Below are 25,512 nucleotides of genomic sequence, written 5' to 3'. Positions count from 1 at the left end.
ATCTATTTAACCCCCTCTACCAGATGGTTTTTTTTATTAAAAACCATATACCCCTCTTCTCTCACGCAGTCTCTCCTTCTCTCGGTGATTACCGAAAAACCACCGGTGGTGGTGGTTTCCCATCCCCCTCATCTTTGCAGAACTCTCTCTCTCTCTCTCTCTCAGCCGGAGGCCACCCCGACGGGGCCGCCCCACACCACACCTTTGTACCCGTCTCCCTCCTCTCTATTTTTCCCCTCTTGCGCCTTGCCTCTGTCAGAAACCCCCATGAGTCCTTTCCCCTGCCGACATCCCCAACCACCCCTGCCGTGCACCTCTCTTTGCTGCCGTCGGGTGGCCAGAGGACCACAATCGCCACCATCACCATTCATTTTTTTTCTTTCCGGCGAGCTGATTCCTGCATCAACTCTGGTCAGAATGTTATATGAGCATTGAAAAGAAGTTGATATTCGGGTTCCTCATCTCGAGCACCCCGAAATCAACTATTTACACGCTCAATTCGGTGGAGGAACGGTGTTCGAATCTCGTTCTGAAGATCGATGCAAAATTAACATCTCAATTTTTTGGGCAGACTTTGAGACCAGATTCTGTCGCCCTAGGGTAACATCCGACGACGAGAGATCCGACGTGTTCCTGGACATGAGGTGATTTTAGAACACCTGGGGTTCCCTCTAGAACCTCGATCAGATCTGCAATAGCAAGGCGCAAAAACACCCATTTGATCACAGTGATTCTGCTGGGTTCTGCACTGAATGACTGCAGTGGCTCGTGATTCTGCTGCCCTGTTATCGACCTGACTTCAGTGTCTTTCGAGACCCGCTGGTGTTGATCTTGGTGTGAGTAGGTTCTACGTCCTGTGGGGAATTGAGATATCGAGGATCGAGATCGGTGGATCTACCAATACTCTGGTAGATCGATGCGAAGTAGGTTATTGTATTGATTGAGCATTGTGATGCTGCCCGCAACTTGACTGCGGCGTTCACTCACGGCAGAGCTTTCAGCAACTCACCCTCTCTTCACATTTTTTCGGCCGAAAGTGGGTCACTCACCCTCTGCCCTTCGCCTGTTTTCCGGCAAAACCAGGAGAGTCGATCGGCTCTTCCCCTGTCTTGGTGGAGGGAAGAAAAAGAAAAGAAAGGAAAAAGAAAGGAAGAAAAAATAAGGGAAAAATAAAGAAGGGCAGGCCCGCGAATCACCTCGCCGCCGGGTCGGGCGGGCCCCTTGATCGCAGCCTCTATGAAAACCATGCCATCGTCTTCATCGCAGTATGATCTATTCCCACGATCAACGGACGTACAGTATGGTGCAAAGCCATACGCGTCTTTTTACGAGTGATACACTTTACAAAGCATGACCAAGCCTTACGTTCCAATTCATTAAAGAATTGCATATACTTCGAGGTAGGAAAAATATACATGATAATTGTATTTGCACAGTCTTTATATACATATTTTTTATTTATGCAAATAAATATATATTATTATATACATATATGCGTACATATTGATTTAAAATATATACTTTTGTATATTTTTATTTTATTTAAATTATGTAAATATTTATTTCAAGTACCCAGTTTTGCATACTTTTGCTTTATTTATGATAGCCTTTTGACATGTGCTATTTTGTTATATATGTAAATATATATACCTATATACGTATGATTTATTTAGAGTATGTAATTTTACGATACTCATGTTTTAATTAAAGTACACAGTTTTACGTACTTCTACTTTATTTACGATGGCATTTTGGCAGACGCTGCTCTGTTATATATGTAAATATGTACATATAATTTATTTAAAGTACATAGTTTTGCGTACTCTTGCTTTTTTTAAATTATGCAAGTATTTTTTTAAGTATGTGATTTTGCATACTTTTGCTTAATTCTCTTTTCAAAAATAAGTACACCAGGCTTTATGTATGCAAGCCTCAGTATTTTGCAACGCAAACAAGAGATCTATGTTCACATGCATGTGAGATCTTATGCTTGCACATATTTGATAATTTATAAAATAATCAAGAGATTTGTTTTCTCATGTGTGCGAGATTTCGCACATCCGATGATTTGCAAAATAATCAAAAGATTTACATTCGCATGCATGCGAGATCCTACGATTGCACACATTCGATAATTTGCAAAATAATCAAAAGATTTATGTTCGTATATGTGCAAAATCCTACGCTCACACACATCCGATAATTAGCAAATAAATAAGATATTTATATTTGCATGCGTGTGAGATCTTACGCTGCCACACATATGGTAATTTGCAAAGTAATCAAAAGATTTATATTTGCATGTGTAAGATCCTAAACTCACACACATCCGATAATTTGCAAAAAGAGATTTATGTTTGCATGCACCTGAGATCCTATGCTTGCATACATCTGATAATTTGCAAATAAATAAAAGATTTATGTTCTCATGCATGCGAGATCTTACGCTTACACACATCCGATAATTTGCAAAATAATCAAGAGATTTACATTCACATGCATTCAAGATCCTATGCTCGCATACATATGATAATTTGTAAAATAATCAAAAAAATTATGTTCGCATGCATGTGTGATCCTATGCTCACACATGTTCGATAATTTATAAATTAATCAAGAGATTTACATTCGCGTACATGTGAGATCCTACGCTCGCACACATCCAATAATTTATAAAATAATCAAGAGATTTACGTTTGCATGCATGCGAGATCTTACACTCACACACATTCGATAATTTGAAAAATAATCAACAGTTTTACGTTTGCATGCATGCGATAATTTATGTCCGCATGTATCAGACATTCTTAAATGTTGGACTTTATGAAACAATAAACTATGTGTGATTCAAACTTAAAAGGTTGTTCAAAAGAATAAGTTGTTGATATAATTCAAAAATACGTAACTGGATTTATTGTGTACGATGATTCAGATATGCGCAACTAAATCTTTTGTGATCAAGCAGATGTGGGACTTCAATGATGTAGACTTCAGTCGCACACACTTCAAGTTCTCCTATATGTATCTAGGATCGACTTGGATCCACCTTGGCTTGAGGTTTGGGAAATCATTTTTTATAGCGATAATTTCTTCATATACTCCTGTTGGTTTTTAAGAATACAATAATATTAATTATTTTGAAAACTAGGTTGATTTACCGTTACTATCATACCATAAAGACATGTGAGACATGCCCGCAAATTGATGAATAAGTTGATGTTTATGGCAAACCTTGTAGTATAATAACACATTATGCTATGTATGAGTTGAGGCTTATGGCAAACCTCGAGGTGCAACAATACACCATACCATAAAAAAATACATTAAAAAATCTAGGATCGCCTTTACAGACAAGATACTCGATTGGTCTAAAAGACCAGAGCATAGTGAATAGGTTGAATTAAAAATACAAATATGTGAGCCTACCCCCGAACTCGTAGATGATATCTAAAGAAGTGAGGTATATACAAATGTAGTAAATCTCTTTAATAATAGAAGATCCATTAACTCATTCACATTTACAGTCTATCAAAATAGGATAGGAAGTACAAACTTTGATAAACATTTTTGTTAAATAACTATGCTTCTTGAGTGGCAATGACTCGGCATCCTCAGTCATCGAAGTTAGGAGACAAAGCTACCGATTATTATCCTAGATGACAGATCCTACAACTTTTGCAGAAGTTATGATACATTCAAACAAGTAGCCTCTAGGGATTTCTTCCTCGTTTATTACACCATCCCCTTTGGAGTGGATTTAACGAGTCATCCAGAGTATCAAAATACATGAAATAATAAATCACCGAATGGTCTCAGACAGTCTCTACATTTTCCTCCTGTGAGTACTCGCAGGTAGGGTATATTAAAACAAAGTTCTAATGTTCACATTGTTAATTGGAATGGAAACAATGATATGCTTATACAAATTAGCAGATCATTCAAGTTGCATGTGTTATGATATTATTGATGTGACTAGTATACACATGATTATGCATGATACATATATTAGTTCTTTACAACTATGTGACATTGTTGTACCTACTAGGCTTTCATGAGTCTGACTCTTTTTTATGGGATTTAGGTGATGAGTAGAAAATTACAACAGGCAATAGTACGATAACACAACGATATCATGAATCCACTCTTTCTGACGTTCACTCCTGAGCACATTTTGGAATTTTGTATAAGAACTTTTATATAAAATTATTTCTATATAAATCCTCAGCTTGAATATTTATAGTTTTGAATGATTGTGTAGAAGTACGGGACCCAAATTCGAGGCATTTGGGGACCCAATTCATTGGTTGAAAATGTTGTTTATGACCTACCCAGGGTTCACTAACTTGATTCTTTTAAACTACTATTCTATTGAACTACTGTTTTAACTCTAAAATAGGATTAACTATAAAAAAAAAAATCCTAAATTTAATAAGTTAGAAACTCTAGGGTGTTAGTAGAATCAAAATTGTCGACTCGACAACTTTGTGCATGTCATATGATAAATGGCTAGGATTTTCGAAAAAGAAGTGTCATCAAAACTCACAAAATATAACTGGCCATTCACTTTACGTTTTTTACATGAAATGAATTTAAAAGTTAAAATTTTGATTTGTTGTGCTCACACACACGTGTGTATTGTGTTCATCTAGGCATATACATATATGTGTGAACACATACTCTTGATATAGATTTTTTTTCAAGAATTTCATGTAAATCATTTTGCATTCTTTTCAATTATTAATGTTTTTTTTCATGGTTGATTTAGTGTAGGTACGAAGGAACTAAGTGATGCATTTAATAAAGAGCACCCTTCTTCCTTTGTACCAATGAATTCTAATCAATCACGCTTGTAAGTTCTCAAACTCAAATAGATGTTGGAGTTTCCAACACTGAAAACACTTTTTCAACTCATTTTCAAGAGGATGCCAATGTCGAGTTTGAAAGTAGTATACTTCATGCTTTAATTACTTGAGATATCACTTATCAAGCGACTCTGATGATGAATCTTTCATTAATTCCAACAACAATGAATATGAAATAAGGGATGATCAAGATGGCATGGATGATGAACAAAGTATGATAGTAAAAGCTAATGTATCGGAAAGTGTGTACTCATTTTGGAAGGAGTTCATAACATATTGCATAAGAAAGACATACAAGTCATCTATAAAAGGAATGAGAAGACAATAATTATTGCTAGATGTAGGAAAGTTGGTTGTAGCTAGCATCTTATGACTTCTACATTGTTGGGTCAAAGATCATTTGAAATCAGAAATATTGTTGGTATGCATGCTTGTACAGGGAACTTATAATACAAAAAACAACATGGCATGAGTTGAGTGGACAGCAAAAATTATTGAGCCTCACATACAAAGCCAAAGGTCATAAATGATCATATTAGAAATACCCATGGCACAAAAATAAGCTACTCCATGACTTGGATAGCTAAAAGTTGGTTCTTAAAAACATTTGTGGTTCATTTGAAGATTCCTTCTCATTTCTTCCATCTTTTCAAATGATCTTATTAGAAAGTAATCCTGACAGCATAGGCATTTTAAAAAGAGGAAAATTCAATGTTTTTTTAAGGATATATATTTCATTTTCTGCTTGCAAGCAAGGATTTATAAATGTATATATTTGTTTGGCTTTTCTAACTAATATAAAGCCCTGTATGTTGATTTATCTGATAAACAATTCGTTGTAACTACTAAACAATGACTTATACATCATGCCACTGAATTTGCTGATAAAACAACATTGGGTCAAACTTCTAGCTATGTTTGATGGTAGGCATTGGCTTTGGATGAACACAGATTGCATATTTCCAGTAGCTTTTTTGGTCGACAAATGCAAAGTTGGGCAACAGTGGAAAAATATAAAAACATGACAAGGTACTTGATGATTTTGAGTAAGGGCAGATTGGTCATTGACAGCTAAAATATTAAATGTTAATGTTTGCAAAATGACCAAAAACCCATAGCAGAAGTTACAAGAAAGTCATGTTAAAGGGCATTTTTTCTCCAAGAACCTTTTGTGCATGATATTAAAATACACAAATGGCTGTGCATTGTAACACAATGTCTACATAATATGAAAGCTTTTAGTTTTATCATTTTTTTCTCTATAATGCCATACAAATGTGATTTACATGATAGGAATTAAAATTGTTCTATTATGATAAGCAGTTCTCAAATAGCTTAACAAAATGAAACGATACAATGAACCAAATTTTTGAGATTTTAAAAAATCTTTTTTTTTTCGTTTGAAAAACTTAATCCAAGATGTGGTTTCTAGCAAATGAATCATACTGAACGCATCTATGGAGTTTTATTTATAAAACAATCAATAAAACATTGAAAATTAAAGACACTTTTGTCGTGCCAATGTTTACACCTACTCTCTCTACTCTTTCTCTCTGCAATATGCATATACATACATATACACATAAAGAGTAGTAGTGATGATAATGACAAAAGGATGGTGATAGTGTTGGCAGTAGTAGTGATAGTGACAGAAAATAAGACTAGTTGTATAAAATGGATGACAATGGCAGTGGTGGTGGTGATGTAAGGAGAAAATAAAGAGGTAGAGGTATGGGAGTACATATAGGGTTAATATTTGGTGCTATTAAGGCACAAATTATATGAAACTATTGAACTTAAAAGCATAGGTTTTAGATTTTTTTTTTTAAATTAAATCTCACGGATGTGATCTACCATGTTTGTTTAGTGGGAAATGAGTTTTGAATCAAATGATTGTGACACATAAATAGGTTTTTTAAAGGCTTCAAAAATTCAATGATCTACAATGCATTAAAATTTTATGACTCAAAAAATCATATTTTTTGGATCAAAATAACACAATCCAAGTTTTGATTCTTAGCAAGCAAACCTCACATCTATATATGGTCAGATTGAGTTGATAAAGCTGAACCAATTATTTACAAGTCAATAGTTTTATGTAATTCGGTGCCTTCAATAGCATTAAATATTAACCTTATATATATAAGTTTTATCTTAAGCAAGCGATTAATAACAGTTTTACATAATTTAAATTATGTAAATTTAACATCGTTTTTTGTTATATAGGTCAAAAATAAGGGGTAGGTGTGCACCACCATCCATGAACACGAAAATACACTCAAATTTTCATCAACATTTTGTTTATTTTTTTTAAATTCTGATCATACAGAAGCGTTCTACACAATCAGATTAGTAAGAATTGGCATTTGAATCTTACAATTCTGACATCTAAGCAGTTTTTTTAAGCTTAAAAATCAATGACTCATAATTTTTAAATATAAAATGTTATGAAATTATATTTTTTATTGAAAACCACAAACCAAAGTTAGATTCTAACAAGTAGGAGATGCCGAACACCCCTTCGGTCGAATCGTCGAATAAGATTGTCTAACATTGGTGAACTCAGATGAGCAATTTTGATTCCCTCTTTTCCCTCTCTCTCTCTTTTTTTCTCTCTTAAACACACACACTCACCACCCGAGATCCACTCTTATGATTCACAGACAATGGGTCGCCCTTAAGATCCACACTAGCAACACGTGTCAGTTCCAACTTAGAAGGACTAACTATATGACAGTTCCTTCCTGATTTTGCGTAGGTCCAACGTTCACACCCTCAGAAACGAGAGCAGATTTGGTGATCTGCCAAACCAGTTTAAGGAAAGTGATTTGGCATCCTCATCGTCTACAAATTACATAAAGACCTTGGGTCCTCGTGGGATGAAGCAATGGATGGTGAAAATGTCAAATCACTTTTCTAAAGTAATTTGACGGTTCACCTGATCTGCTCTCCTCCGAATCAGTATCTGCGCTATCGGTCACGACCTTCTGAATAGGTATCATCCTGCTGGTGATTAAGTGGCGGATACACCTGCATCTCCTCTTCCAATACAACAAACCGATTTGAATACTCCTTCGTATCTACTTTGACGTACTGGCGCACTTGCTATTCTGCGCCAGTGAAACGTGAGATTGGCTGGCGAACCTTTCCGCCCACACCTCTCTCACGTAGCAGGTCGGTGCCTCCTCATCCCTGTCTCCTTCTCTCTCTTCTCTTCAACCCCTGACCGTCTCTCTCTCTTCTCTTCAACCCCTGACCGTCTCTCTCTCTCCTCTTCAACCCCGACCGTCTCTCTCTCTCTTCTGATTATCTCTGGTCATCACAATGGAGCAGATTGATGAGGGGAGCCAGACATTTTAGGTCATCACGAAGACGCTGCTTCACGCCTTGGCAGCCAAGAGAAACCAGTCTGCTCGATTCCTATGTTTAGGGCCACGATCATCTACGATAATCTCTCTCCCACACGTGCATGCTCGTCTGTGTCTGAGGCCACAATCATCTACTTTCTTATGTTGAGTTTTAGGTTTTGCTACTGTTTTTGGGGAGTGCTTTTTATTAGGTGGAAACATATTTTATTTATAATAATCTCTTTATGTTTAACATACATATATTTTCTGTTTATATCTTGACGTTAATGAATTTTTGTTGTTTATTTGTGGGAGATTATTTGCATGGTCATGACTGTTATTTTCCAATGTGACTGTAGTGAACCCTGGCATGGAATCAGCATTGCTCATCCTGGAAAGATTTGCATTTGATGCTTATAATGGAAAATTTCTTAAGGAGATATTGCGTTTTGGAGCCCCTTGGAGACACCCTCTACATGCAGATAATAAATTAGAGCTTTTACAATAGGCCAAGCTTCAAGCAATAGATTTTATTGAGTCCCTAGTGAATGCTTCATTTGGGGTAAATTTATCAAATAGTATCCTTCTAGTTTTATTTGGTTGAGCATGGAGGAGTTGGATGGGAGTCATGCAGACACCCTCACATTTTAATCCATCTTTATTTTCATAGTTCCTGTGTTAATTGCATTGTTTAGTTTTTCCTTCATCCACTGGGCAGCGATGGTAAAGCATTACTTTTGGGCTGGTAATTCATACTGAATGATCCTTCTGCGACTGCATTGATGGAGGTAATTTCAACATGATTTATGCAACATTTATTATTATTATTATTATTATTATTATTATTATTCTACTAATTCTTTCACTCCCCGGTTTTCCACACGTTGGTTTACTGCATGTTCAGCGTGATCCACCCTACATCCGTCCAATTTTCCTGTGCTATACAGAGGTGCCTTGTCAGATGGTGAGTTGTGTCATTGTCATTAGCTGTTGATAGGGCTGCACATGAGCCACGCTGGCTCATGCTCGGCTAGTAAAAAAATGAATGTTCAAGCTTGGCTCATGCTTTAATAGGATATATTCCTGATCAGCCTCGGCTTGAGTTGATCACCTCTACTACAAAAAAGGCAAAGGAGTGATTCAACCTTCATGTTCCACTACTTTTTTCAAAAGTCAACTCTCATAATCTTACCTAAGGGACTAGGCAATTCTTAAGGGAAAGAAAATGATACCGTACTAATTTCTATAGACAACTCCTAATTCAAATTAGGTTGACCTAGGCTCGGGTGAGGACTCAAATTTAAGCTCCGTCCTTTCGACAATTGATGAGGACCCTTTTTCTCATATCCAAATCCATATGCAATACACTAAAAGACTAAGATGAATTCAGTTAATTCTACATATCTAGAAGAACTTAGATCCACATTGACATTGGATGGAGCAGATAGAGACCCAACAAAAACTTGGCTTTTGGTGGAGTAGAGCGCAGATCATCAAGGAAGGACCCGAATCCAAAGAAAATATGAAAGGGCATTCTTGATATTTTAAAAAATTCATGGGTCCACCTTGGAGGGTGCCCAACCCTCTTGAATGCGGCATAGATGATCGTGCAAGGGTGTTTTAAAAGGCCATAGCATAGTGACAAATATTTTTATCAGCAAAATCTTGTTTTTCAAAAACTCATGAGAAATTGAAAAATTTTCATAATTCTCACATTTTTGGCAAAATTTCAGCAATAAAAATTTTATTTTTATAAGAAAATATTAATAAAAATATTTAAAATTCAAAATACATAGTTTTTTCAAGATAAATAGCCATTTAAAATGTAAATAATGCGTTTAAATCATGATATTTATGTTTTTTCCATAAAATCTTGTAATATTTTGAAAATCTCACGAGAAATTGTCGTTTTAAATTTTCAGGCAATTTCTTGTGATATTATCCCAAGATTTTCATAAATCTAGCGATATTTGTCACTATGGGCCCTAGTGTTATCCTAACCTTAGGAAGGTTTTATCTAATTATAGAGTTAGACTCTAAGGAGCCTCTTAGGATTTTTTATTTTTATTTAAATTTCTTGTAATTGGAGTTAGGTGTTAATGTCTCTCTTGAGCCTATAAATAGTGGCTCATTTTGTAGTTCAACATCATAAAAAATATATTAAATTTGAGCTGAAGCTCTTTCCAAATTCGTCTCTCTCTCTCTCACCCTTTGGGCATGTTACCCAAGTTTATGGCTGATCTCTGATTGATCCATTCATTTCAAAAGCACCAAAGGATGCAACCAAGACAATCCTCGTCTAACTGCTCAAGCTGACTATGAACTTGAACTTCTGTGGTGCAATAACCTCCCTAGTGAACCAGACCAAGTCTCAACCATGCCAAGTTATAGCAGACCGTTCTAAGTCCCATTAAGTCGAAACCACATTCACCTAGGCTTAAACCCATTTTGGCACCCTTTGACCCAATCCGTATATAGTTAACCAACACAATTTTGCATGCTAGAATTTAGCCTGACTTTCTTAAGTCATATCTCCTTGATCAGAAAGTGTTTGAGACTCAAATTTGAACCCCAACTCAATCCATATGTCCCCAACCTACCTTCCAAAAATCAGCCATAAACTCCAAACTATTTAGTAAAAGAATTTGTAAAATAAAATACCATTCAGCTGTCTTTATATTCAAATTATAGCTCAAATATATCTTAATGCAAAATATGGTAACAAGTTCTTCAATGCAGACCATTAAGACACTTTACTCAAACAAACATGAGTCAATACTCCAATGTGATCCACTGTGTAACTCACTTGCATCAACTTGCTTCAATTCTTCTTTTCAGCCATAGTTGGACAACATACACAAATCATCCTCAGATAACTGTTTTTTACCTTTCCCCAGTTAAGCACATGTTTGTGATGCATCAGCAGCTCTAATGAAAAAATCGAGCTTTGCATGTTTGATGAAAACTAAAGGATAAGTAGCAGTAACAGTAGCATAAAATGCTTGCTCACACCCATACAAAAGAAATCAGAGTCTAAATACCATTAGGAGTAAACTTTACAAAACCGAGAAAGCATGAGTAAGATGTCCCTACAAAAATATCCCCAGTAAAATCGGTAAAACAAAGCTGCAAAGGGATAAGCAATTCATCCAGCTCAATCATCTCTTAGTTACAATTGTTTTACTTCTCCGATGAGTTTGGTCCTCTCTTCTTCCCAAATCCAACCACTGACAAGGAATATCAAAAATGAAAGATGAAATCAGTAATCCTTTATAGAGAGAGAGAGAGAGGTAGTTCATCACTTGAGCAAACAGGACGGGAGAGGGAAACACGGAAAGGTAATGACGTACCGGCGGTAACGAAACGCCTGCTGTATTGCATCCGTGTAACGACCCGATCCGGGGCCTCTCGAGCCCGGGTTCGTGGACGTTAGTTCCCAGAGGGAAATTACTCAATGATTTAAAAAACAGCTCAAAATCATGCTAGAATTTTTTTTCTTTTATTCAATACTTGAAGGTCCATACATTCATTTACAATATCATAACCATTCAAACACAAAAGCAGAATAAAAAGTAAAGGAAAACCATACTTCTGATGTGACAGAGTCGTACTAAGTCCTGTGAGTAATGACAGTTGTCCCTGAACCTACAGTTGCAACCAAAAGAAAGGGGTGAGTCTACAACCCAGTAAGATTCCATTTACAAATAGACATGACCGTTGCAACTGTAGTGAGCTCTAAGCTCCTAGTCTTAGTTTAGTTTGCAACTTATGCACACATGTTAGTTATGAGTTTTACCCCCTTCACCGCATCTCTATTATCATTTTCAAACATCTCTTCTACTCTAATCGGCTATTCCGGACATAACATCCTCGGGCGTACCAACCCATGTAGACAACTCAGAGTCTACAATGTTGGCCAGACTTATGAACCACTCACAAACAACGTAGTCCAAACCGGCCCAGACCACGGACACAGGTGCTGCAGCAGCTCGCCGGTTGCAAGCCGGGAGCGAAAGGACTCAAACGGTAACTAGCCGAAGAGCCAGGATGGCTATACCTGCCCTCAAGGTGTCTCAAGGCGCTATACATGCCCCCAAGGTTTTGTGATTCATGCTACATCCCGCATGTGTCTAGTGGGCAATGTTTTAACCCCTAAGGGTCACCTAGAAACGTCTGAGATATTCCCAGGTTACTCACGAGGTACACACCTCAACATTACCCTAGACCATGCCTCCTAGTAGAGTTTCCATCAAACACTGGGTGGTCATCCTATAGACAACTTTTACTCAACATTCACATCTTGAATTTAGTGCGTTATACAATCCTTAATGTATATCCACTAATGACTTTTAACACATGTTTACATGTCTGAACTGTTAAGGATGGAAACCCACTACAGATTAATTTACGACACTTACAATACCCCTTCCAAGGCATAAGCGTGACATTTCCTAAGGTAATACCTACCATGAGACTCTGGAACTCTACCCTCAATTTTCACATAACACATCAATCTTATACATACAATCATGTCATGCCACTTTTATTTCATAACTCAGAAAATATGCATGATCAGGTTTAAGCATCACACTTGAACTTTATAGATTCGTAGGCATGCAAAACAGAGTCTCTTTACAATAAACAAAACTATCATACTTGAAGCACATGGAATCATATATAAAGATGCCTAAACTAATTAGCATGTGTTTTAATCAACTAAGGAGGAATTTGCAAATGTTCACTTAGCTGGAACACTTAAATTTCAATTGCAACCCTTGATCTGAAAACAACGAATACCTTGTATCATCAAAATTACCAAAACACCCTTAAACTTAATTGTCAAACTCTGACTCCATTCTTTCAGAGTTTGTTCACACATCCCCTACTAATAGACTCTACCCAAGCAGTAGAATCCATGGATTCGAGAATCACATGGATCTGACTTCGGGGCACTTAGTTATGCCTTGTATGCTTTATAGGCGTATTAAGGGCAAAATGGTTTTTTTGCTCTTTCAATGACTTCTAAGTCATCTTTACTTCATGTTACTTTAAGATCCACATCCATAATAGAATTTGACCACTTAGGTCCTCAACTCAACTATGATTTGGATCATGGATTCGGTATTCTTGATCCAAACCTGCTTGAAAAGGGTTTGTCTGGATCTAAATCAGGTCATCTAATCGAATCCAACTTGAGTTTTGGGTCCAAACTGAGATCCAAACCTGAATTCAATTTGTAATGGAAAAATCGAGTCTTCGCTACTTCGATTTTTCCACCGTACTCAATGAATCAATCGCACACGCATTAGATTTGTCTCGGTCTAGACTTAGTCGATCTGATCCATATTGGGTCCACCTTTAGTCTGGGCCGAAATAGTCTACCATTACAAACCCGACTCGATCTGCTAATTAATTCGGACTCGACTCGGTCCGAATAGACCGAGATGGTCTGTCACAACATGCACCTCCTGACTCATTTTTTTTTTTCGTTTGGCTTAGTCTGGACACGCCGAGACTAAGTTACCAAGAAAACAGACCCCGACTAGGTCTGTGCATACCTAGTCGGTCTGCGAAAGCACTCATGGCTCAGTTTGCGCTGACCTGGCTCAGCCCGGGTCATGCCCAAACCGAGCAGTGTGGGTGACTCAGTCTGCAGGCCCTGCATATATTTTTTTTTCTCTCTGCAACAGTTCTGGCAACATCATTGTTGTCAAACTATTGCAACCTCTGCAGATGGGCCGATGCCTGCAGTGATGAGGGCAGCGGCCAGACCTCCTGCCTCCTTGTGGCAGGCGGTCCTCCCTTCCTCGTTTTCATCATTAGTGGGTGACAACAGCAGAGGGAAAATCCCTCTATCACTCTCCTTCTTCTATTGAAATGCAGGGACAAAGTTCTCCCTGTCCCTATTTTGCTGCAACTCGCCGGCAACCGTGAGGTTGCCGACGACCCTTTTCATTCAAACAACCAACGAGAGAGAGAGACTTACCTGACTATGACCGACGATGGCTGCAACACGTCCTCACGATTCTCCCTACACGCTCCCTCTCTGCTCTTCTGGTGATCGAATGGGGAAATGAGAGGAGGCCCCTCCATGGCTTTTATAGCCATGGGGGTTGGTCGGTTACCCCCTCCCTCCTTCTACATTAACTGGGGGCAGCCCGCTTCCTCTCCCACGATCTGCTTCGTGGGAGAGGAAGGGGTGTCGTCCCCATCTCCTTCCGTAACCCCCCACGCTGGGGGGAGCGTTACAATTCCACCCTCCTTACAAAAAGATTCGTCCCGAATCTTTCTCGAAAATAATTGGAGAAATTGTGTGTGGATATCTGCCTCATTCTCCCATGTAGCTTCATCTTTACTGTTATGCTTCCATCTCACTAGGACCATTGGGACAACCTTGTTTCTGGGCTTGTGCTTCTTAAATTCAATTACCTCAATTGGTTCTTCCCGAATGCTTAAATCTTGTTGGATGTTTAACACTGACTCCACTGTATCCAGGATATGTGAAGGATCTGACACGTACTTTCTTAACATGGATACATGAAATACGTTATGTATTCTGGAAAGCAATGGAGGTAATGCCAACTGATAGCCTGTAGAGCCTATTCTTTTCAAAATCTCGAATGGGCCGATATATCTTGGACTTAGTTTGCCCTTCTTTCCAAACCTCATTACCCCTTTAAACGGTGATATCTTTAAGAAGACGTGATCACTTAACTCAAACTCCAACTCATGTCGCCTCTTATCTGCATAACTTTTCTGACAACTTTGGGCTGCTTGGAGTCTTTTACGAATGAATCTGATTTGCTCCTCCATTTGCTGAACCAATTCAGGTCCTAAGGTTTTTCTTTCACCAACTTAGTCCCAACATAGCGGCGTCCTACAACGTCTTCTATATAAGGCTTCATAGGGAGCCATCTCAATACTAGCTTGAAAGTTGTTATTATAGGCAAATTCAATTAGCGGCAGAATATCATGCTATGAGTTGCGATATTCTAGTGTACAGGCTCTCAACATATCTTCCAATATTTGGATGGTCCTTTCTGACTGCCCATCCGTCGGCGGGTGGAAAGTTGTCTTCATTTTCAATTGAGTTTCCATTGCTTCTTCAAAGCTTTGCCAAAACTTGAAGGTAAATTTTGAATCTCTATAAAAAACAATGAAGTCTGGCACTCATTGCAATCTCACTATCTCTTTTATGAAAAGACGAGTTAATTGTTCAAAGGAACACGTTGTCTTACACGCGAGAAAATATGCACACTTAGTCAGTCTATCAACAATTACCCAAATCACATTCATTCCCTCTCTGGTCTTAGGAAATCCTATAACAAAATCCATCGTTATATCTGCCCACTTCCATACAAGAATAGGTAGTGGTTGCAATAGGCCACCTGACCTCTAATGTTCAATCTTTACTTGCTGACATATTAGACACTTACTAACATACTCAACAATATCTCTCTTCATTCCATTCCACCATAAATTATTCTTCAAATCCTTGTACATCTTTGTACTTTCAGGGTGAATGGAATACTTTGAATGATGTGCCTCTGTAAGCAATTGTTTTCTAAGTTCCTCATCCTTAGGAATACATACCCGCTCTCGAAATCTCAGCATGCCTTGATCGTCTACTTTGAATTTTGGATCTTCACCATTAATTGCTATTGATCTCATTCCTTCTAACTATTAATCTAAGAGTTGCTTTTCTCTAATTTTGTCCCAAATTTCCGACCCTAAGGTCGTCTGGACAAACATCAATCGACCCGACAGACATTGCACTTCTGTTTTTTGTTCTACAATGTTTACCAGCAGACTTGATATAGATAGTCTCGTGACTGATTCTGCTTTTCGACTGAGTGCGTCAGCTACTACATTAGCTTTCCCTGGGTGATAATTTAGCTCAAAATCATAATCTTTTAATAATTCTAGCCATCTCTGTTGTCTCATATTCAGTTTTGAGAGAACAAATATTTTAAACTTTGATGGTCAGTGAATACCTTAAATTGTTCTCCATATAAGTAATGTCGCCATATTTTGAGTGTGAATACTACTGCAGCCAATTCTAGGTCATGAGTTGGATAATTTATCTCATGAACCTTTAGTTGTCTTGAGGCATATGCGATAACCCTGCCATGTTGCATCAGAACACAACCCAATCCTTTATGTGATGCATCGCTATAAACGGTAAAACCTCCAGTGCCAGAAGGCAAAACTAACACTGGTGCAATGGTCAATCGCTTCTTGATTTCTTGAAAGTTTTTCTCGCACTTCTCATTCCACTCAAACTTTATTTCTTTCTTTGTCAGCTTAGTCATGGGAGCTGCCAATATAGAAAATCCTTCTACAAAACGTCTGTAGTAACCAGCTAACCCAAGGAAACTTCGAATTTCTGTGGCATTCTTGGGTGTAGGCCAGTTGGTTACCGCTTCAATTTTTGTTGGGTCCACCATCACTCCCTCTTTACTTCTAATATGTCCCAAAAATGACATCTGATCAAGCCAGAACACACACTTAGAGAACTTAGCATATAGCTTCTGATCTCTAAGTATTTGCAAAACGATTCTCAAATGTTCTGCGTGTTGTTCCTTACTGGCCGAATATATGAGGATGTCATCCACGAACACCACCACGAACTTATCCAAGAATGGTTTGAATACTCTGTTCATTAAATCCATGAATGCAGCTGGTGCATTCGTCAGCCCAAAAGGCATGACTAGGAATTCATAATGACCATATCTTGAACGAAACGTTGTCTTGGCAACATCTTCTTCCTGAATCTTTAGCTGATGATATCCAGAACGTAGATCCAACTTAGAAAAATAGGTTGCACCTTGAAGTTGATCAAATAGATCATCTATCCTTAGTAAAGGATACTTGTTCTTTATTGTCACCGCATTTAATTTCCTGTAGTCGATACACATACGCAATGACCCATCTTTCTTTTTTCACGAACAAGATCGATGCGCCCCAAGGTGATACCGATGGTCGGATAAATCCGATATCCAACAATTCTTGCAGTTGCTCCTTGAGTTCTTTGAGTTCGGCAGGTCCCATCCGATATGGAGGAATAGAAATGGGCGTTGTATTTTGAGCTAGATCTATCTGAAATTTGACTTCCCTATACGGTGGAAGTCCTAAAAGTTCTTCCGAAAAAACATCCATGAATTCTCGTACAATCTCTACCTCTGTGACTGAAAGTTTATTGTCATCCTCAGTCTTCAGATAAGCCAAGTATCCAATTCAGCCCTTCTATAGATACCGGTTGGCTTGAAGACATGAGATGATTGTCAGTTTTGCAAGTTTTCTAACGCCTTGAAAGGTGATAGTTGAGGTTCCAGGGTGTTGAAAACTGACACTTTTTCCTCGACAATTAATCGTTGCATGATGGTTAGATAACCAATCCATGCCAAAGATAACGTTCACTCCCTTAAAGTCCAGTATTAGAAGGTCTACCGACAATAGACGTTCTTCGACTTGTACCATACATCCTTGGATGACTTCATCTATATACACTGACTTTCCTACTGGTGTCTCTACTTGATACTTTATTTTTAGACGTACCGCTGAAACATGTAATAGTGCAGCAAAAATAGGGGAGATGAAATTATGTGTAGCACCTGAATCAAATAGAACATGTGCACTAACACCAGAAATTTGGAGTGTACCTTCCACCACATCAGGGCTAGTCAAAGCTTCCTGCAGAGTCGCTGCATAAACTCGTCCTGGAGCAACTGGTTTCTCTCTGGGTTTCGCTCCTTCTCCCTGTACTGGCTGGGGACATTTTCATGCAATGTGTCCCATTTGACCGCAATTGTAGCATTTAATATTCTTTTTATCGCAATGACCTTCATGCTTGAAGCCACAAGTCCTACAGTTGTTGCCCTTGAAAGGCGCTCCTCGATATCGAGGTTTCTTAGCTTCTGGTTGTTTAGGCTTCTTCCCCTGCTGCTTATTGTTGTTTTCTATACTGCTTCCCTCCTGTGGCTTTGAAGATCTGTTGTTGCCTTGCCTCTTCTTGAAAAACCTTCAGGACGACGAACTAGTTTGTCCTTGCTGTACTTGCTTAGGTTTCTCTTGTATCTCCGGTTTTGTTGTTCGAGCATCCCAAAACTCGTACCAAGATGCCATCTCCACCAACCTGTCGAACCTCCAAATTTGCAGAGGTCCCACCATCCTCAGAATTTCAGGCTTTAATCTGCGCTCATATAGCTTGCATTTTTGCTTTTCAGTAGATACTAAAGCCTTCGCAAATCTGGATAATGAATTGAACTTTGCGGTGTAGGCTGCTACACTCATACTTCCCTGTTTGAGCTTTCTAAATTCCTCTTCTTTCTCCATCCTCACGATCCTGGGAAAGAATTGTCTGTAGAACTTGTTCCTAAAGGTGATCCAGGAAACAAACTCTTCACTTCCCAGGACATCTCTGATGGATCTCCACCAGTACTCGACATCCCCAATTAAGTTTGATGCTGCGATCCATGCTTTCTGGTCCTCTGGGCACTGTATCACATCCAGTGTTTTCTCTGCTTGCATCATCCATTTCTCTGCTGCTACTCCTCCAGGAGTTCTGTCGAATGTGGGCACTCTCATATTCTTGAACTTCTCAGCCCAAGAATTGTTTCCTAACGCTACTTGGTTTTGACTTTGATGCAGTGAATTTTGTAATAGCTTATACAAAATTCTTTCTATGGTATAGCCGGGAGGCACACCACTACCAACTGTAGCACGTTCGTGTCGAGGTGAAACTGGTGAAACACCTCCACCTTCTGCTCCCATGCTCCTTGGAGGTAGACTATCTGATGCGTGTGGAGACACAGGACCAATGGGGCTTGCAACACTTCTCCTTACAGAGCCCTCACTCACATGCCTCGCTTGAGAAGGGCCTGCTTGTCTCTTGCTTACTTGAGAACCTCTTGATTGGTACGATGTTCCCTGACGAGTCCTCATACTGCAATATGAATAAAGTGATTACTAAAGTTTGTGTTTGCTTCCACACAGGTTTGCACATTTGTCATAATAACTTACTGTTTATTAATAAAAACAACGTTTTTACAACTTTTCACAGGTTCTTCCGTAATACAACCCGTTACTTACTGTTATCACTAGGCAACCATAGGCCTTTATTACATGATTTAAACAAAAACAAGCACTAAGGTGTCGGGGTATGAGGGGTGTAAGTAGGTTCTTCTTCTTCCTCATAGTCTGAAGGAACCCTAACTGGTGCTGACACTGCCATGTTGTTAAGAGCACGTAAGTATGTGTGTCTATTTATATGTCCCCTGCCTCTCCTCAGTAAGGCCATTCCTCGAAGAGGTTGCACTGACTCTCTTATTTGTTCATTCTCCATGACATTAGTGCCCCTACCTTGTTGCACCATCGACCCTTGAACACCCTCATGACCAGATGCACTGGGTTGCTCCTGACTTCTTCCGCTACTGGTAGCATTTCTCGGTCCTGCCCTATATTGGACGAAATGAGACCTGCCGCAGCCCGAGCAACATGTTGCAGCTCCCCTACCACCTCGATTTGCCAGTGAACCTCTCCGGACGTGCCTATATGGAGGACGTCCTCGTAACCCTGACGATTCTTCAATGGATGGTTGGGGTGGTGCTACATCTTCCTATCGATCATTGTACCCCCAATTGTTGATTATGACTGAAACTGGGGCTGGAGAAAGAACGAGAGGTGTCACACTCCCCATTGCCCTAGTGACGTCAATCATGGCTGTCACGAAGAGCGAAAGGACGACAACCATCTGATCCGTCTGGATCACTTCAGGATGCTTCTGCCTCCCAGAGTTCCTACTGCCTCTACGGTCGCTCTCGTTGTCACTATCATTGTTAGTATCCATTCTTGGTAACAAGAGGCAATCATAAGTTCAGGACCTTCCTATGACTCTTTTGCCACCTATTCCTTTGGATGGTTGTAATTATCATTCTTTTAGGACCTTCAGCTTATTTCAAATTTAAACAAAATTCTTCTTCTACAATCCAATTTTCTTATTGAAACCTGTCTCTGATACCACTTGTAACGACCCGATCCGGAGCCTCTCGAGCCCGGGTTCGTGGACGTTAGTTCCCAGAGGGAAATTACTCAATAATTTCAAAAACAACTCAAAATCATGCTAGAATTTTTTTTCTTTTATTCAATACTTGAAGGTCCATACATTCATTTACAATATCATAACCATTCAAACAAAAAAACAGAATAAAAAGTAAAGAAAAACCATACTTCTAATGTGGCAGAGTCGTACTAAGTTCTGTGAGTGATGACAGTTGTCCCTGAACCTACAGTTGCAACCAAAAGAAAGGGGTGAGTCTACAACCCAGTAAGATTCCATTTACAAATAGACATGACCGTTGCAACTGTAGTGAGCTCTAAGCTCCTAGTCTTAGTTTAGTTTGCAACTTATGCACACATGTTAGTTATGAGTTTTACCCCCTTTATCGCATCTCTATTATCATTTTCAAACATCTCTTCTACTCTAATCGGCTATTCCGGACATAGCATCCTCGGGCGTAGCAACCCATGTAGACAACTCAGAGTCTACAATGTTGGCCAGACTTATGAACCACTCACAAACAACGTAGTCCAAACCGGCCCAGACCACGGACACAGGTGCTGCAGCAGCTCGCCGGTTGCAAGTCGGGAGCGAAAGGACTCAAACGGTAGCTAGCCGAAGAGCCAGGATGGCTATACCTGCCCTCAAGGTGTCTCAAGGCGCTATACATGCCCCCAAGGTTTTGTGGTTCATGCTACATCCCACATGTGTCTAGTGGGCAATGTTTTAACCCCTAAGGGTCACCTAGAAACGTCTGAGATATTTCCAGGTTACTCACGAGGTACACACATCAACATTACCCTAGACCATGCCTCCTAGTAGAGTTTCCATCAAACACTAAGTGGTCATCCTATAGACAACTTTTACTCAACATTCACATCTTGAATTTAGTGCGTTATACAATCCTTAATGTATATCCATTAATGACTTTTAACACATGTTTACATGTCTGAACTGTTAAGGATGGAAACCCACTACAGATTAATTTACGACACTTACAATGCCCCTTCCAAGGCATAAGCGTGACATTTCCTAAGGTAATACCTACCATGAGACTCTGGAACTCTACCCTCAATTTTCACATAACACATCAATCTTATACATACAATCATGTCATGCCACTTTTATTTCATAACTCAGAAAATATGCATGATCAGGTTTAAGCATCACACTTGAACTTTATAGATTCGTAGGCATGCAAAACATAGTCTCTTTACAATAAACAAAACTATCATACTTGAAGCACATGGAATCATATATAAAGATGCCTAAACTAATTAGCATGTGTTTTAATCAACTAAGGAGGAATTTGCAAATGTTCACTTAGCTGGAACACTTAAATTTCAATTGCAACCCTTGATCTGAAAACAACGAATACCTCGTATCATCAAAATTATCAAAACACCCTTAAACTTAATTGTCAAACTCTGACTCCATTCTTTCAGAGTTTGTTCACACATCCCCTACTAATAGACTCTACCCAAGCAGTAGAATCCATGGATTCGAGAATCACATGGATCTGACTTCGGGGCACTTAGTTATGCCTTGTATGCTTTATAGGCGTATTAAGGGCAAAATGGTCTTTTTGCTCTTTCAATGACTTCTAAGTCATCTTTACTTCATGTTACTTTAAGATCCACATCCATAATAGAATTTGACCACTTAGGTCCTCAACTCAACTATGATTTGGATCATGGATTCAGTATTCTTGATCCAAACCTGCTTGGAAAGGGTTTGTCTGGATCTAAATCAGGTCATCTAATCGAATCCAACTTGAGTTTTGGGTCCAAACTGAGATTCAAACCTGAATCCAATTTGTAATGGAAAAATCGAGTCTTCGCTACTTCGATTTTTCCACCGTACTCAATGAATCAATCGCACACGCATTAGATTTGTCTCGGTCTAGACTTAGTCGGTCTGATCCATATTGGGTTCACCTTTAGTCTGGGCCGAAATAGTCTACCATTACAAACCCGACTTGATCTGCTAATTAATTCAGACTCGACTCGGTCCGAATAGACCGAGATGGTCTGTCACAACATGCACGTCCTGACTCATTTTTTTTTTTCGTTTGGCTTAGTCTGGACACGCCCAGACTAAGTTACCAAGAAAACAGACCCCGACTAGGTCTGTCCAGACCTAGTCGGTCTGCGAAAGCACTCATGGCTCAGTTTGCACTGACCTGGCTCAACCCGGGTCATTCCCAAACCGAGCAGTGTGGGTGACTCGGTCTACAGGCCCTGCATATATTTTTTTTCTCTCTGCAACAGTTCCGGCAACATCATTGTTGTCGAACTATTGCAACCTCTGCAGATGGGCCGATGTCTGCGTTGATGAGGGCAACGACCAGACCTCCTACCTCCTTGTGGCAGGCGGTCCTCCCTTCCCCGTTTTCGTCATCAGTGGGTGACAACAACAGAGGGAAAATCCCTCTATCACTCTCCTTCTTCTATTGAAATGCAGGGACATGGTTCTCCCTGTCCCTGTTTTGCTGCAACTCGTCGGCAACCGTGAGGTTGCCGACGACCCCCTGCATTCAAACAACCAATGAGAGAGAGAGAGACTTACTTGATGGCGACCAACGATGGCTGCAACATGTCCTCCCGATTCTCCCTTCACGCTCCCTCTCTGCTCCTCTAGTGATCGAATGGGGAAATAAGAGGAGGGCCCCCCATGGCTTTTATAGCCATGGGGGTTGGTTGGTTACCCCCTCCCTCCTTCTGCATTAACTGGGGGCAGCCCGCTTCCTCTCCCACGATCTGCTTCGTGGGAGAGGAAGGGGTGTCGTTCCCATCTCCTTCCGTATCCCCCACCCCCCCTCCACGCTGGGGGGAGCATTACAATCCGTTTGTAAGCCCTCCCTCTGGGCTTCTTCGTCTTGTCCTCCTTCGCGACCTTCGGCGTCTACCTTCGGACCTTCCCGGCACGCGCCAACGACCCGTGAACCTTCCCTGCAATTCATGCGGGAGTGAGTCGGTCGGTGAAGGGAAGAAGAGGGAAAGAGATCAAGGAAAGGATGAAAATCACAGTAAAAAATGAAAAAAAGATGATCAAAGGTGAGGTGATGACGATAACGAAATGGTGATGAACAGAACTAGAGGAGATCCGCACTCGATGAAAGGTGAAAGACTGGAACAGATTGAAATCAAAGGTGGGAAACTTACCCATGTTTCCTGGTTGCGAGCAACACCATGACGACCTCTTCTTTCCAGTGACCCCACCCCAAGACGGCCGAAGCAATGAATCATGGTGTAATTTGAGACGCCCCGCCATATTTATGCCAAAGTTCGCTAATGCCTGACGTGCCGCAGAGATGCACAACGAACCGAGCTCGGTTCAGGATCAGTTCAACTAAGGCCAGGCTCCGGCTCGTCCGTCCCGCGAATGAGCCGAGCCTAGAGATGAGTCTAAAGTTCAGACCAACTAAACGACCTGCCTAGCTCAGCTCGAGCTGAACTGGGTATTAGATCCCGCCCTGCGTTAGCATTTCGAAACTCGAGAGTCGAAAGTGAAAATAGGGTTTCACTTTCACTTTCGTTCTCCCTTTCTTCTTTCAGTCTTTTTCTTTCCTTCCCGCTCCTGCCTGATCTCCCCCTCCAGCTTTCGACCCTTGCATTGCGGTCAGCAGCCAGATAGTGTCTACCTACGCCTCCACCCACCACCAAGTCACTGATGGCCGACGCGATGATTCCCCTTTCTGCCTTGCATAGCCTTGAGCCCCCAACGACCCTTGCATCGCCCCCGAGTCTCACTCCTCGGTTCGTTGTCCATCACACTCCAATTTTTTATGCCATCTCTTCCGTCTTTTGGCGGACTCCCCTCCCTATGTTGTGGTGCCACCCCTCTTTGGTTATGTTGGTAGGAACATGGCTTTTTATCTCTTTTCTTTTGTTTTTTCATCCTCTTTGTTTCACAGCATATTTGTGCAAAGGTTAGGAGATTGGCATAAATATCAGGTGAATCTTTTTAATTGAATTTTAGTCTTAAAGAGGTTCTCAAGATATTTGTGTGAAGTTTCGGGGGTCTGCACATATTAAATGTGAAAGGTAAAATGGTCTTAAATAAGTGGATATGCAAGAATTTTGATATATTTTTTTGGTATATGCAAAATCATGCCAAATTTTTTAGGATAGTACAATTATTTTATGTTTTTTAATTGTATACATAAATATTACACAAAGTAAGCATAAAATGTGTTTTTCTATTATCATCAAATTTGTAAACATATTTATGTTGGTTAATTGTGACTATATGTGCATAAATCTAATTGCTATATTTAAAGTTACAAGGAATAACAGATTAAAATATAGGCTAATTTCTAGATGCCTCGTAATCTACTATCTTTCATTTTTTTTTTAAATTTAACTAATTTTGTTTTTCACACTTTTCTACAAGCATGGTACCCGTCAGCCACTCCCCATTACTCTCTTTCTCTCTCTCTGTATATATATATATATATATATATATATTGATTCCAAGTGCATTTTATTACCCTTTCCGACAATATCAACTCAAGAAAGGGCCACTAATGGGGTAGCCTGCAGAGAACCATCAACTATCCCTAGGTTGTGATATGAGCCATGCCTCAGATCTCCACAGGGAATCAATTTCACATTCGTCTCCACCTCCACCTCCACCGACATTCCTTTCATTTGCAATATTAAATTCAAAACTAATATGTTTATTTTTTTCTTGGTTTGGAACAAGGTTTTTGGTGCATCAAAAACTTGAAACACTCTTGAGCCTTCACACATTGCATCAACAGTTTTTGGGATGCTTTGACCAATCATGTTTGCAACACGCTGTGAGTCTTAGATTTTTCTCAAGATTTTGTGATTCATAAAATGGCGCAAGCTGTAATTTTGATTCTCATTTGAGAATGTTCATCCCTGAAACCAATAATTTTTGTTCACGAGACTGACCTTGTGACCAACAATTACAGCTTCTACTTTCTCATATGTGACCATTCATCACACCTGTGATCAAAGCAAAGCTCTTTTTGTCCCCCTGATCTATTCTATATTTTCAGCGACATGTATAACTAATGGTTACATGGTTAGTTTGTCCCACATGGATTAAGTTCTTTGGTAATTTTTCAACAACAACAATTACGCCTTCATCCCAAAACAATTGGGGTCGGCGATATGAACCAAAAAAGAAAATCATTCTGGGTCTTCCACATGAATCCTTCTCCTTCAATCATTTATATCCAATGCCATGTCCTCGGTGAGGTTCAAAGCATTGA

The 25,512-nt window shown here is 39.6% G+C and overlaps 1 pseudogene; it reads right to left on the bottom strand.

Moving 5' to 3' along the window:
- Positions 1–11,389: 11,389 nt before the first annotated feature.
- Positions 11,390–23,540, bottom strand: LOC149815897 (small ribosomal subunit protein eS30z/eS30y/eS30x-like; annotated as a pseudogene).
- Positions 23,541–25,512: the final 1,972 nt, after the last annotated feature.

This window comes from Nuphar pumila, chromosome 15, assembly GCF_984573655.1.
Source record: "Nuphar pumila chromosome 15, dmNupPumi1.hap1.1, whole genome shotgun sequence".
Taxonomy (NCBI): Eukaryota; Viridiplantae; Streptophyta; class Magnoliopsida; order Nymphaeales; family Nymphaeaceae; genus Nuphar; species Nuphar pumila.
This window is presented reverse-complemented; position numbering and strand designations above follow the sequence as displayed.